Genomic DNA, 11,730 nt, shown 5'->3' with positions numbered 1-11,730 from the left:
CGATTAAGTGCACGTTCTCCACTTTGGTGGCCCGGGGGTTCTCAGGTTCAGATCCCAGGCGAGTACTGGCGCACCTCTTATCAAGCCATGCTGTGGTGGTGTCTCATATAAAGTAGAAGAAGATGAGGGAGAAGTCAAGGTGGTGGCGTAGGCAGACTCTGAACTCACCTCCTCCCATGGACACAGCCAATTTACAACTACTCGTGGAAAAATTACCCCTGAAAGAGAACTGAAAACTGGATAAGAGGAACTGCTACAACAAATGACAATCCTAACTGAGGTGGAAGACGCGGGAATTCCTTTCTGGAGAGAAAACACATGACCAAAAGCCGCACGCTTCACAGCTGCCTGGGAGCAGCCCAAAGGTACACAGCCCTCCATGGAGGAGCGGAGTCCCTGAGCTGGGGAGTGCTCCCGCGGTAGGCATTTTTTGGACCCAGCACAAGTGAGAAGAGTGGCATAATATCTGACTTTACTTGCTACTAAAACATTGGGGAGTACCCCCAGAAAAGCTGGTTCACAAAGAAATTAAAACCAGCTCTTAAAGGGCCCATACACAAATTCACCCATTTCAGAAAGCAACCTAAAAGCACCAGAAACAAAGGTGCACAGTGCTTTGGTGAACAGAGACTCACCTGATAGCCTCTGAGTGCATCTCGGTGAGAGGTGACACCTCTCCAGGGACTGGGACAGTGGCAGCGGCCACTGTTGTGGCCTGGTGTGGGCGTGCTGATGCAGACACTGGCAGACACCATTGGAGTTCTCCCTGGGGCCTGCTAGCCCAGGGTGTGACCCACCCACTAGAGCACTCATTTAATCCAGCTCAGCTAAGGCGGGCAGCCCACCCTAGGGATTGGCCCCACCCAACAACAAGCCGTCAGGCAACTTGTGGGCCTGCTAAGTGAGCTGCCTGCGTTCTCTGCAGATTGGCGAGTAGGTCCAAGGAGCAGGTGGAGAGTGTGGGGCAGTGGTGGAGTGTGTGGGGCTCCCGCATTGGAGAGACTGGATCCACTTCAGGAGGTTGGGGTGTGCACCCGGGGCAGGACTGTGTTGACTGTGTGTGTGTGGACCTGTGGGCAGTGGGGCTTGTCAGCTGCAGAATACTTGTGCTTCTCAAAGACCCACATAGGGGGTTTGCCCCACCTTCCAAAGCCTGAAACAATTGGGTGCTCCCGTGCCTGAGGCCAGCCCCACTCAGCTGCAATCCTCTGAGAGCTGACAAGACACCTAAAGGCTAGAGGCTTATAGCAATTGTAAGCTCCTGAGCCTAACAACCTGCCACGCTGGGGGCCTACTCACTTAAAGGAAATACTGCAACACAAATGTGCTATTAGAACTTGCAGCCAACTGTGCTGGGGCTCCCCAAACCTGATAAAGACACTGAAGGGCCCACAACAACTACAAGTAGCTGAGCATTACAACAGCTGGTTAGGGGCATAGCTCAGCCTCCCTGGGAACCTACAGAGATAGAAACCACGCTTCAACAGAAGGACAGACATAGCCCACATAGGGGTCACTCCTGGAACATTCAGAACTGAGGGAAGCACACTACTGGGCCTCATAAGGCATCACTTATGTAAGGGCACCTCTCCAAGAGCAGGAGATGTAGCTGACCTACCTAATACATAGACACAAGCACAGGGAAAGAGGAAAAATGAGGAGGCAAAGGAATACATTCCAAGTAAGAGAACAGGACAAAACCCCAGAAAAGGAACTAAGTGAAACAGAAATGAGCTGCCTACCTGACAGAGAGTTCAAAGAGTGTTAAGGATGCTCACTGATCTTAGGAGAAGAATGGATGAACTCAGTGAGAATGTAAACAAAGACATGGAAGATATAAAAAAGAACCAATCAGAAATGAAGAATACAATACTGGAAATGAAAAATTCACTAGAGGGACTCAAAAGCAGAGTAGAGGATACAGAAGAACAGATCTGCGAGCTGGATGAAAGACTAGAAAAAATTACCCAAGCTGAACAGGTAAAAGAAAAAAGAATTAAACAGTGAGGACAGTCTAAGGGAATTTTGGGACAACATCAAACGCACTAATATCCATGTTATAGGTGTCCCAGAAGGAGAAGAGGGAGACAAAGGGGCAGAGAATCTATTTCAAGAAATAACAGATGAAAACTGCCCTAACCTAAGGAAGGAAACAGACATCCAGGTACAGGAAGCACAGAGAGCACCAAACAAGATAAATCCAAAGAGGCTCACACGAAGACACATCATAATTAAAATGTCCAGAATTAAAGATAGAGAATCCTAAAAGCTGCAAGAGAAAGACAAGTTACATACAAAGGAAAGCCCATAAGGCTATCGGCTGACTTCTCAGCAGAAACCTTACAGGCTAGAAGAGAGTGGCACGATGTATTTAAAGTGCTAAAAGGAAAAAACCTACAGCCAAGAATACTCTACCTGACAAGGTTATCATTCAAAATGGAAGGAGAGATAGTTTCCCAGACAAGCAAAAATTAAAGGAGTTTGTCACCAAGAAACCAGTACTACAAGAAATGCTAAAGGGACTTATTTAAGGGGAAAAGAGAAGACAACAAATAGGAAAAATTATCTATTTCCATAATAAGAGGGTAATGGATACAAATGCACAAAAAAGAGGTGAGATATGATATCAAAAACATAAAATGTGGGAGGAGGGGAGTTAAAGAGTAGAGCTTTCAGACAGAGGTCAAACTAAAGAGACCATCAATTTAATATAGATTCCTATATACATAGTTACTGTATATGGACCCCATGGTAATCACAAACCAGAAACCTATAATAAATACACAAAATACTAAGAGAAAGGAACCCAAACATAATACTAAAGAAAGCCATCAAACCACAAGAGAAGAGAGCAAAAGAAGAAAGGAAAAGAGAAGGACTACTAAAACACTGAGGAAAAAAAAGTTAAAAAATGGCAGTAAGTACATACTTATCAATAGCTACTTTAAATGTCAATGGACTAAATTCTCCAATTAAAAGGCATAGGGTGGCTGATTGGATAAAAAAACAAGACCCATACATATGCTGCATACAAGAGACATACTTCAGACCTAAAGACATTCACCAACTGTGAGAAGGGATGGAAAAAGATACTCCACACAAATGGCAATGAAAAGAAAGCTGGGGTAGCAATACTCATATCAGACAAAATAGACTTTAAAACAAAAACTGTAAAAAGAGACAAAGAAGGGCATTACATAATGATCAAGGGAACAATCCAACAAGAGGATATAACACTTGTAAATATCTATGCACCCAATATAGGAGCACCTAAATATATAAAGCAATTATTAACAGACATAAAAAGAGAAATAGTAACACAATATAGTAGGGGACTTTAACACTCCACTTACACTAATGGATAGATCACCCAAACAGAAAATAAGAAAACATTGGCTTTAAATGAAACACTAGAACAGATGGACCTAGTAGATATATACAGAACATTCCATCCAACAACCGAAGAATACATGTTCTTTTCAAATGCACATGGAACATTCTCCAGGGTTGATCACATATTAGGCTACAAAACAAGTCTCCATAAATTAAAGAAGATTGAAATAGTACCAAGCATCTTTTCTGACCACAACAGTGTGAAATTAGCCCTCGACTATAGGAAGAAAATCAGAAAAGCCACAAATATGTGGAGATTAAACAAAATGCAACAGAACAACGATTGGGTCAATGAAGAAATCAAAGGAGAAGTCAGAAAATACCTGGAGACAAATGAAAACGAAAATACAACATGCCAGAATTTATGGGATACAGCAAAAGCAGTTCTAAGAGGGAAATTTATAGCAATACAGGCCTATCTCAACAAACAAGAAAAATCTCAAATAAACAATCTAAAAATGCACCTGAAGGAACTGGAAAAAGAAGAACAAACAAAACCAAAAATCGGTAGAAGAAGGGAAATAATAAAAATCAGAGCAGAAATAAATGAAATAGAGACTACAAAAACAATAGAAAAAATTAATAAAACCAAGAGCTGGTTCTTTGAAAAGATAAGCAAAATTGACCAACCTTTAGCTAGACTCACCAAGAAAAAAAGAGAGAAGGCTCAAATAAGTAAAATCAGAAATCACAGAGGAGAAATTACAACAGACACCTCAGAAATACAAAACATTATAAGAGAACACTATGAAAAGCTATATGCCAACAAATTGGACAATCTGGAAGAAATGGATAAATTCTTAGAATCATACAACCTTCCAAAACTGGATCAAGAAGCAAGAGAATTTGAATAGACCAATCACCAGTAAGGAGATCAAAACAGTAATCAAAAACCTCCCCAAAATAAAAGTCCAGGACCAGACGGCTTCCCTGGTGAATTCTACCAAACATTCAAAGACTTAATACCTATCCTTCTCAAACTCTTCCACAAAGTTGAGGAGCGGAGGAAGCTCCCTAACTCATTCTACGAAGCTGACATTACCCTGATACCAAAACCAGACAAGGACAACACAGAAAAAGAAAATTACAGGCCAATATCACTGATGAACATCGATGTAAAAATCCTCAACAAAATACTAGCAAATTGCATACAACAATACATTAAAAAGATTATACACCATGATCAGGTGGCATTTATTCCAGGGATGCAGGGATGGTTCAACATTCGCAAATCAATCAATGTGATGCACCACATTAATAAAATGAAGAATAAAAATCACATGATCATCTCAATAGATGCAGAGAAAGCATTTGACAAGATACGGCATCCATTTATGATAAAAACTCTGAATAAAATGGGTATAGAAGGAAAGTACCTCAACATAATAAAGGCTGTATATGACAAACCCACAGCTAATATCATCCTCAATGGTGAAAAACTGAAAGCTATCCCTCTAAGAACAGGAACCAGACAAGGATGCCCACTCTCACCACTCCTATTGAACGTTGTATTTGAAGACCGAGCCAGAGCAATCAGGCAAGAAAAAGAAACAAAAAGGATCCAAATTGGAACAGAAGAAGTGAAACTCTCACTATTTGCAGATGATATGATTTTATATAGAGAGAACCCTAAAGAATCCACCAGAAAACTTTTAGAAAGTAATAAACAAATACAGTAAAGTTGTAGGATACAAAATCAACATGCAAAAATCAGTTGTATTTCTATACACTAACAACAAAGTAGCAAAAAGAGAAATTAAGAATACAATCCCATTTACAATTGAAACAAAACGAATAAAATAGCTAGGAATAAACTTAATCAAAGAGGTGAAAGAGCTGTACACGGAAAACTATAAAACATTGCTGAAAGAAATTGAAGAAAACACAAAAAAACGGAAAGACATTCTGTGCTCTTGGATTGGAAGAATTAATATAGTTAAGATGTCCATACTTCCTAAAGCAATCTATAGAGTCAATGCAATCCCTATCAAAGTTCCAACATTTTTCATAGAAATAGAACAAAGAATCCTAAAATTCATATGGAACGACAAGAGACCGCAAATAGCTAACGGAATCCTGAGAAAAAAGAACAATGCTGGAGGTATCACACTCCCTGATTTCAAAATATACTACAAAGCTATAGTAACCAAAACAGCATGGTACTGGCACAAAAACAGACACACAGATCAATGGAATAGAATCGAAAACCCAGAAATAAACCCACACATCTGTGGACAGCTAATCTTCGACAAAGGAGCCAAGCGCATACAATGGAGAAAGGAAAGTCTCTTCAACAAATGGTGTTGGGAAAACTGGATAGCCACATGCAAAAAAATGAAAGTAGACCCTTACCTTACACCATACACAAAAATTAACTCAAAATGGATTAAAGACTTGAATGTAAGACCTGAAACTATGAAACTTCTAGGAGAAAACATAGGCAGTACCCTCTTCGACATCGGTCTTAGCAACATATTTTCAAGTACCATGTCTGACCGGGCAAGAGAAACAATAGAAAAAATAAACAAATGGGACTACATCAAACTAAAAAGCTTCTGCACAGAAAAGGAAATCATCAACAAAATAAAAAGACAAGCTAACAACTGGGAGAAGATATTTGCAAACCATACATCTGATAAGAGGTTAATCTCCAAAATATATAAAGAACTCATGCATCTCAACAACAAAAAAACTAACAACCCAACCCAATTAACAAATGGGCTAAAGACCTGAACAGACATTTCTCCAAAGAAGATATGCAAATGGCCAACAGGCACATGAAAAGATGTTCAACGTCATTAACTATCAGGGAAATGCAAATCAAAACTACAATGAGATATCACCTCACACCTGTCAGAATGGCTATAATTAATAAGACAGGAAACAACATGTGTTGGAGAGGATGTGGAGAGAAGGGAACTCTCATACACTGCTGGTGGGAGTGCAAACTGGTGCAGCCACTATGGAAAACAGTATGGAGATTCCTCAAAAAATCAAGGATAGAACTACCATATGATCCAGCTATTCCACTGCTGGGTATCTATCCAAGGAACGTGAAAACACCAATGTGTAAAGATACATGCGCCCCTGTGTTCATTGAAGCATTATTCACCATAGCCAAGACTTGGAAGCAACCTAAGTGCCCATCAAGGGACAAATGTATACAGAAGCTCTGGTATATATACACAATGGACTACTACTCAGCCAGAAGAAACCATGAAATCCAGCCATTTGTGACAACATAGATGGACATTGAGGGTATTATGCAAAGTGAAATAAGTCAGAGGGAGAAGGTCAAATACCATATGATCTCACTCATTAAGTAGTAGATAATAACAACAACCAACAAAGACGTAGAGACAGAGATTGGATTGGTGGTTACCAGAGGGGAAGGGGGGAGGGAGGAGGGCGAAGGGGATAATTAGGCATATATGTGTGGTGATGGATTGTAATTAGTATTTAGGTAGTGAACATGAGAACATGATGTAATCCATGCAGAAATAGAAGTATAATGATGTACACTTTAAATTTATACAATATTATAAACCAATGTTACCACAATAAACAAACAAACAAAAAATAATATGAAGAAGAAGTTCAGATTTCCAAATCAAACGCAATTTGTGTGAACGAAAGAGGGATCTGTAACTGAAATTATCTCTTGTGGTTGTTTTCATACTTTCTTCAGAATGAATAAATTAGTACTATTCTCAGTCACCTGAAAAAAAATAAATAAATAAAGTAGAGGAAGATGAGCAGGAATGTTAGCCCGGGTCCAATCTTCCTTGGCAAAAAGAGGAGGATTGGCATCGGATGTTAGCTCAGGGCTGATCTTCCTCACACAAAAAAAAAATTTAATGCAAAATGTTCAACTAACATTTTAAAATTAGGAACAGAAGAGTTATTCAATAAGTATCCCAAATGTATAAATTATTTGGATTTTATATTATGGATAGGTGTTAAGAAGAAAACAAATAGGAGAGAATCACAATATTGATTACCCAGGAAGGTTGAACAGTGAGAATTAGAGTGATAGGAAGGCTAAATATTTTGGAATAGGTCCTAATTTGTAGATCCAGTCCTGCAGTTCACTCAGGTTGATGTGTAGTTGGAGTGCAATCAACTTATTAAATCATGGGGTGTAGCTTTTCAATTGTCTTGGTGGTAAAATCCTGACACTTGTGGATACACGCCAGAATTGTTCTATATCTATTTCTTGAATGTCTTTTGATTGTCCCTATGGATTGGACCCTAAGTTCCCTCATCTACTACCACCACTTACTTTTCACTTTTGTAGTTTCCCAGTAAAATTTACTCCGAGTAGATTTCTTTCTGGGTCCTCAGTAGACAGTGTTTTTACTTCTTTTGTTATTTTGCTGTCTCTGAAACTTCTGAAATGCTCTAAGAATGTATCTCTATTAGGATATTTTTTTTTTAAAGCAGATGAAGTTTTACTTATTTTTTTTATTTTTATTTATTTATTTTTCCCCCCAAAGCCCCAGTAGATAGTTGTATGTCATAGCTGCACATCCTTCTAATTGCTGTATGTGGGACGCGGCCTCAGCGTGGCCAGAGAAGTGGTGTGTCAGTGCGCACCCGGGATCTGAACCAGGGCTGCCAGCAGCGAAGCGCCCGCACTTAACTGCTAAGCCATGGGGTCGCCCCTATTAGGATATTTATGAAAAAAAAATTTTAAATAAGCTATGGACTAGTTACTGGTGGTTATAAATGTCAACTCTGTTGATCTGAATTAGAGTGGAGCCAGGATCAATCAGTTTTAGATGCATTTCGGACTCACTTTCCATTTTTCCCATTCCCCACTTTGATGAGGCAGCATTACCTCCCATCAGTCCTAATCCAGGTGGTTTGTTTTTTTGTGTTAGTGATTTGCTTCAGGAACACGACACAGTCTCACTCAGGCAGAGATAACTACTACTTCTGATACCACGCCCCCCCGAAGCCCTAGCCTTTGTACTGTTTCGTCCATTCGTCTCCTTTCCCACTGCCACTGCATTACCTCTTCTCATTCTTTGCTTGCACTATTCACTCATCTCCCCGCTTATCGTCTTGCCTCCTTCAATGTATCCACACTGCTATGAAAGTGTGTTTTTTAAAATGTTCCTTTGCTTATGCCATGCTGCTGCTTAAAATGTATCTTAGAGTTTTTCTTATTCCTACTGAGCAAAGCCCAAACTTCTTACCCTGGACAACGAAGCCCATTCCCACTTTTTTTTAAGTCTCTTTTACCTTTCCAGCATCAACTCCTACAATTCTATAGAGTCTGTATACATAGTACTCTCTTAAATCATGCTTTTGCACACTATTTCTTTTGCTGAGAATGACTTTCCCTTCCATTGACGTTCCCTTCCATCCAACTGGCTGGAAAGCCAAATTTATGCTTATCCTCAAAGACACTGTACCTTCCTTGGAGAGGCTTTTCTCAACTTCAGAAGCTGAATTATATGCTCTGTCTCTGTTGATTTAGCATCTTGTTTATACTTTTGATTTGTACTCCAATTTCATATCTATTATTTGTTTATACGACTTTAATCTCCATTAGTTCTGTCTTGGTTTTCAATCTTCTTCCAGTGTTTATTTTCCCCTAGTGCCTAACATTGTTTATTTATTCATTTATTCATTACAAACTAAGTGGTACTTAATAATTATTTGTTGAGAATATCAAATAAATTATAATCAAATTTTCCAGATAAGTAAGATTTTATCAAGTTGAAAGCTGGGGCCTGGTCAGTCATGCTATATCCTTTCTATGGAAGGAATATATTGACAGAAGAAAGATATAATCAGCGTGAATTCTAGAAAAAGGTCATCATACCTCATCAGTATGTTAATGAATGCATTTAGAATGAAAGTTGATTGACATGTCCACTAGGTGCCAGTCAGTGTGCCATGCACTGGCCATAGGCAGAGAACAAGATAAACATGGTTCCTGTTCTCACTGAGTTAACAGCTGAGCAGGAAAGACAGTTAAATAAGCAACAACAATGTCTAGTAAGTACTAAAAGGCAAGTTTGATGCATCTGACTAACCTGAGATGGAGGAAAGTCTTCTAAGAGGAAGTGAGGTTAATCTGAATCCTAAAGGATGAATGGGGGATAGCCGGGGAAGAAGGTTTAAGCAAAAGGACTAGCATGAACAAAGGCTTGAGAGGAAGGTCATCTGAAAGAAATTCACTAGTGTTAACTGAGTGTCGTCTGTGTGTGTATGTAGGTGTGGGAGGAGAGCACAGTGGCTACCGGGGTCAGTTTATACAGGCCCCAGGTGCAGTTTGTATTTTATTGAAAAATTTAACCAGCAGAATATCATAAGCAGATCTGAGTTTTTGAAGGATTTATTTTAGTGCTTTAGTTTGGAGAATGAATAAGAAGTGGTAAGACTAGAGATAGAGAAATCAGTTAGGATTCTATATAGTAAAGGGTAACTCAGATTAAGATGGCAGTGGAGATGGAGGGAAATAATGAGATTTGAGAGAGAATGTATTACCTTCAATTTAAGACTATTTTCTTAAATAAGAAGAATATAAATTTAAATCCAGTTTAAGGACTGTCTTCGATTTAGTATCTGCATAGGGTGATTGGGGGAGGTTAGACTAATGTTTAGTCTAATACCTTGCCTAATTGGTCCTGGACTAGAATATTATTAGAAATACAAAATCTTGAGTCCCACTCCTGACCTACTGAATCAGATTCTGTATTACACCAAGAACCCAAAGTAATTCGTAGGTACCTTAATTTTGAGGAGCACTAGTTTATATTTACATACCTCTTGCTTTTTATCATAACCAACATTTGAGTCTAAGCCTTCAAATTCAGATTCTTTTCAATTGCTTTCATCTAAATTCACACAACTTTTTAATCCATGTTCACTATCTTGGACTCTTTAGCACCTTTGAATGGATAGTTTTATGGTTTTGCAAGCATTTAATTAAATGATTTTTTTTTTTTTTTTGCTCACTTGAATTATGTATAACTAGGAGTTGAAACGTCCTTTCTCCAAAATTAGGTGTAAATTTTGTACAAAATAATGTTTGCTGTCTCATGAGTAATAATCCTTCACTAAGCATGCACAGGTCACACCAGTATCTTCTATCTTTGAAATATGTGTGTTTGTGTTGAGAAATTTCCTAGTTTTTTACCTTAATCATATTACCCCAAAGTGGAATGGGCAATCTTCTGCATATATCTTAACTTCTTAGTATTATGTCACAGAGTCACCTTTTTGAAGACATGGAGAGTGATTATTAGGGATCTATATACAACGTTTAAATTAAAATTCAGTGATGTATGGTCTTAATAACTTTGAAAAAAAAACATTTGTTAAGTACAACCCAATCTGGGAAGTGTAAAAATGAGGGAGGAAAAATGCATCTTAAATTTAAGAAAATACGATACTTAGGAAGCAGTATCAATAGGTAGATTGGGTCTGAGGAGAGGGAAAGGAAGGGAAGGCAGAAACCACTAAGAGTTCATAAACTTTACCCAGTCAGTATGTCTTCCCTCAGCCTTGTCAAATCCTTTTAAGTAAGCCTCAACTTACTAGTCTAGAATCTGATTTGTGTTTTCAAATTTTGGTCATTGTTAGTCTGTTGGTATTCAAAGTAGAAAACTAAACACACCACCACAGCTGAAAACTTTAATGAACATTTAAAAAAATAAAAATATTTAAAATTTAAAAGCATTTCAAAATTGCATTTATCATTTTCTCAATTTTGTAACATTTTTTGAATCATTGTTCTCTTTCACTTTCCCTCTTTGTATGCTGTGCTTTTTCAGTTTTTGAATGTGCTAGACTTTCCATGACCTTATAAATACTGTTCCATCTGCCAGAAATGCTCCTTCTTCCCTGCTCTTCATTTCCTATCCTCTGCACCATGTCTGGCTAACTTCTGCTCAACCTCGGGTTTCAAATTAAACATAACTTCTTCCAGGTAACATCCCCTAATTCCCTAACATAGTTTCGTCTCCCTGTTACATACTATTAAAGCACCCAGTAATTTTCCTTCATTTACGTTTGTACATTATTAAACCCATTATTTGCACGTGTTGCATAAGGTCTGTTCTCCCTGCTAAACTGTAAGCTTCACGTGAGAAGAGATCCTGAATTTTGTTTACTGATGTATCCTCCCTGCTTAGCACAGTGCCTGGTATGCAGGACATTCTCAATTCATTTTGTGGTTTGATAGACAAACATTTAAGACCCCCTCCCACGCCCTCATACTACTATATAATTCGAATTTTATAGGCAACTTTTACTGATTCCTAAGTTGAACATCTTGAATTAATTTCAATTTAATATCAACTATCTGTTTAGATATTTTAT

This window comes from Ceratotherium simum, chromosome 12, assembly GCF_057802395.1.
Source record: "Ceratotherium simum simum isolate JZ-2026a chromosome 12, ASM5780239v1, whole genome shotgun sequence".
Lineage (NCBI taxonomy): Eukaryota > Metazoa > Chordata > Mammalia > Perissodactyla > Rhinocerotidae > Ceratotherium > Ceratotherium simum.
The sequence above is the reverse complement of the archived record's forward strand: the minus strand, read 5'-3'. Positions refer to the sequence as shown.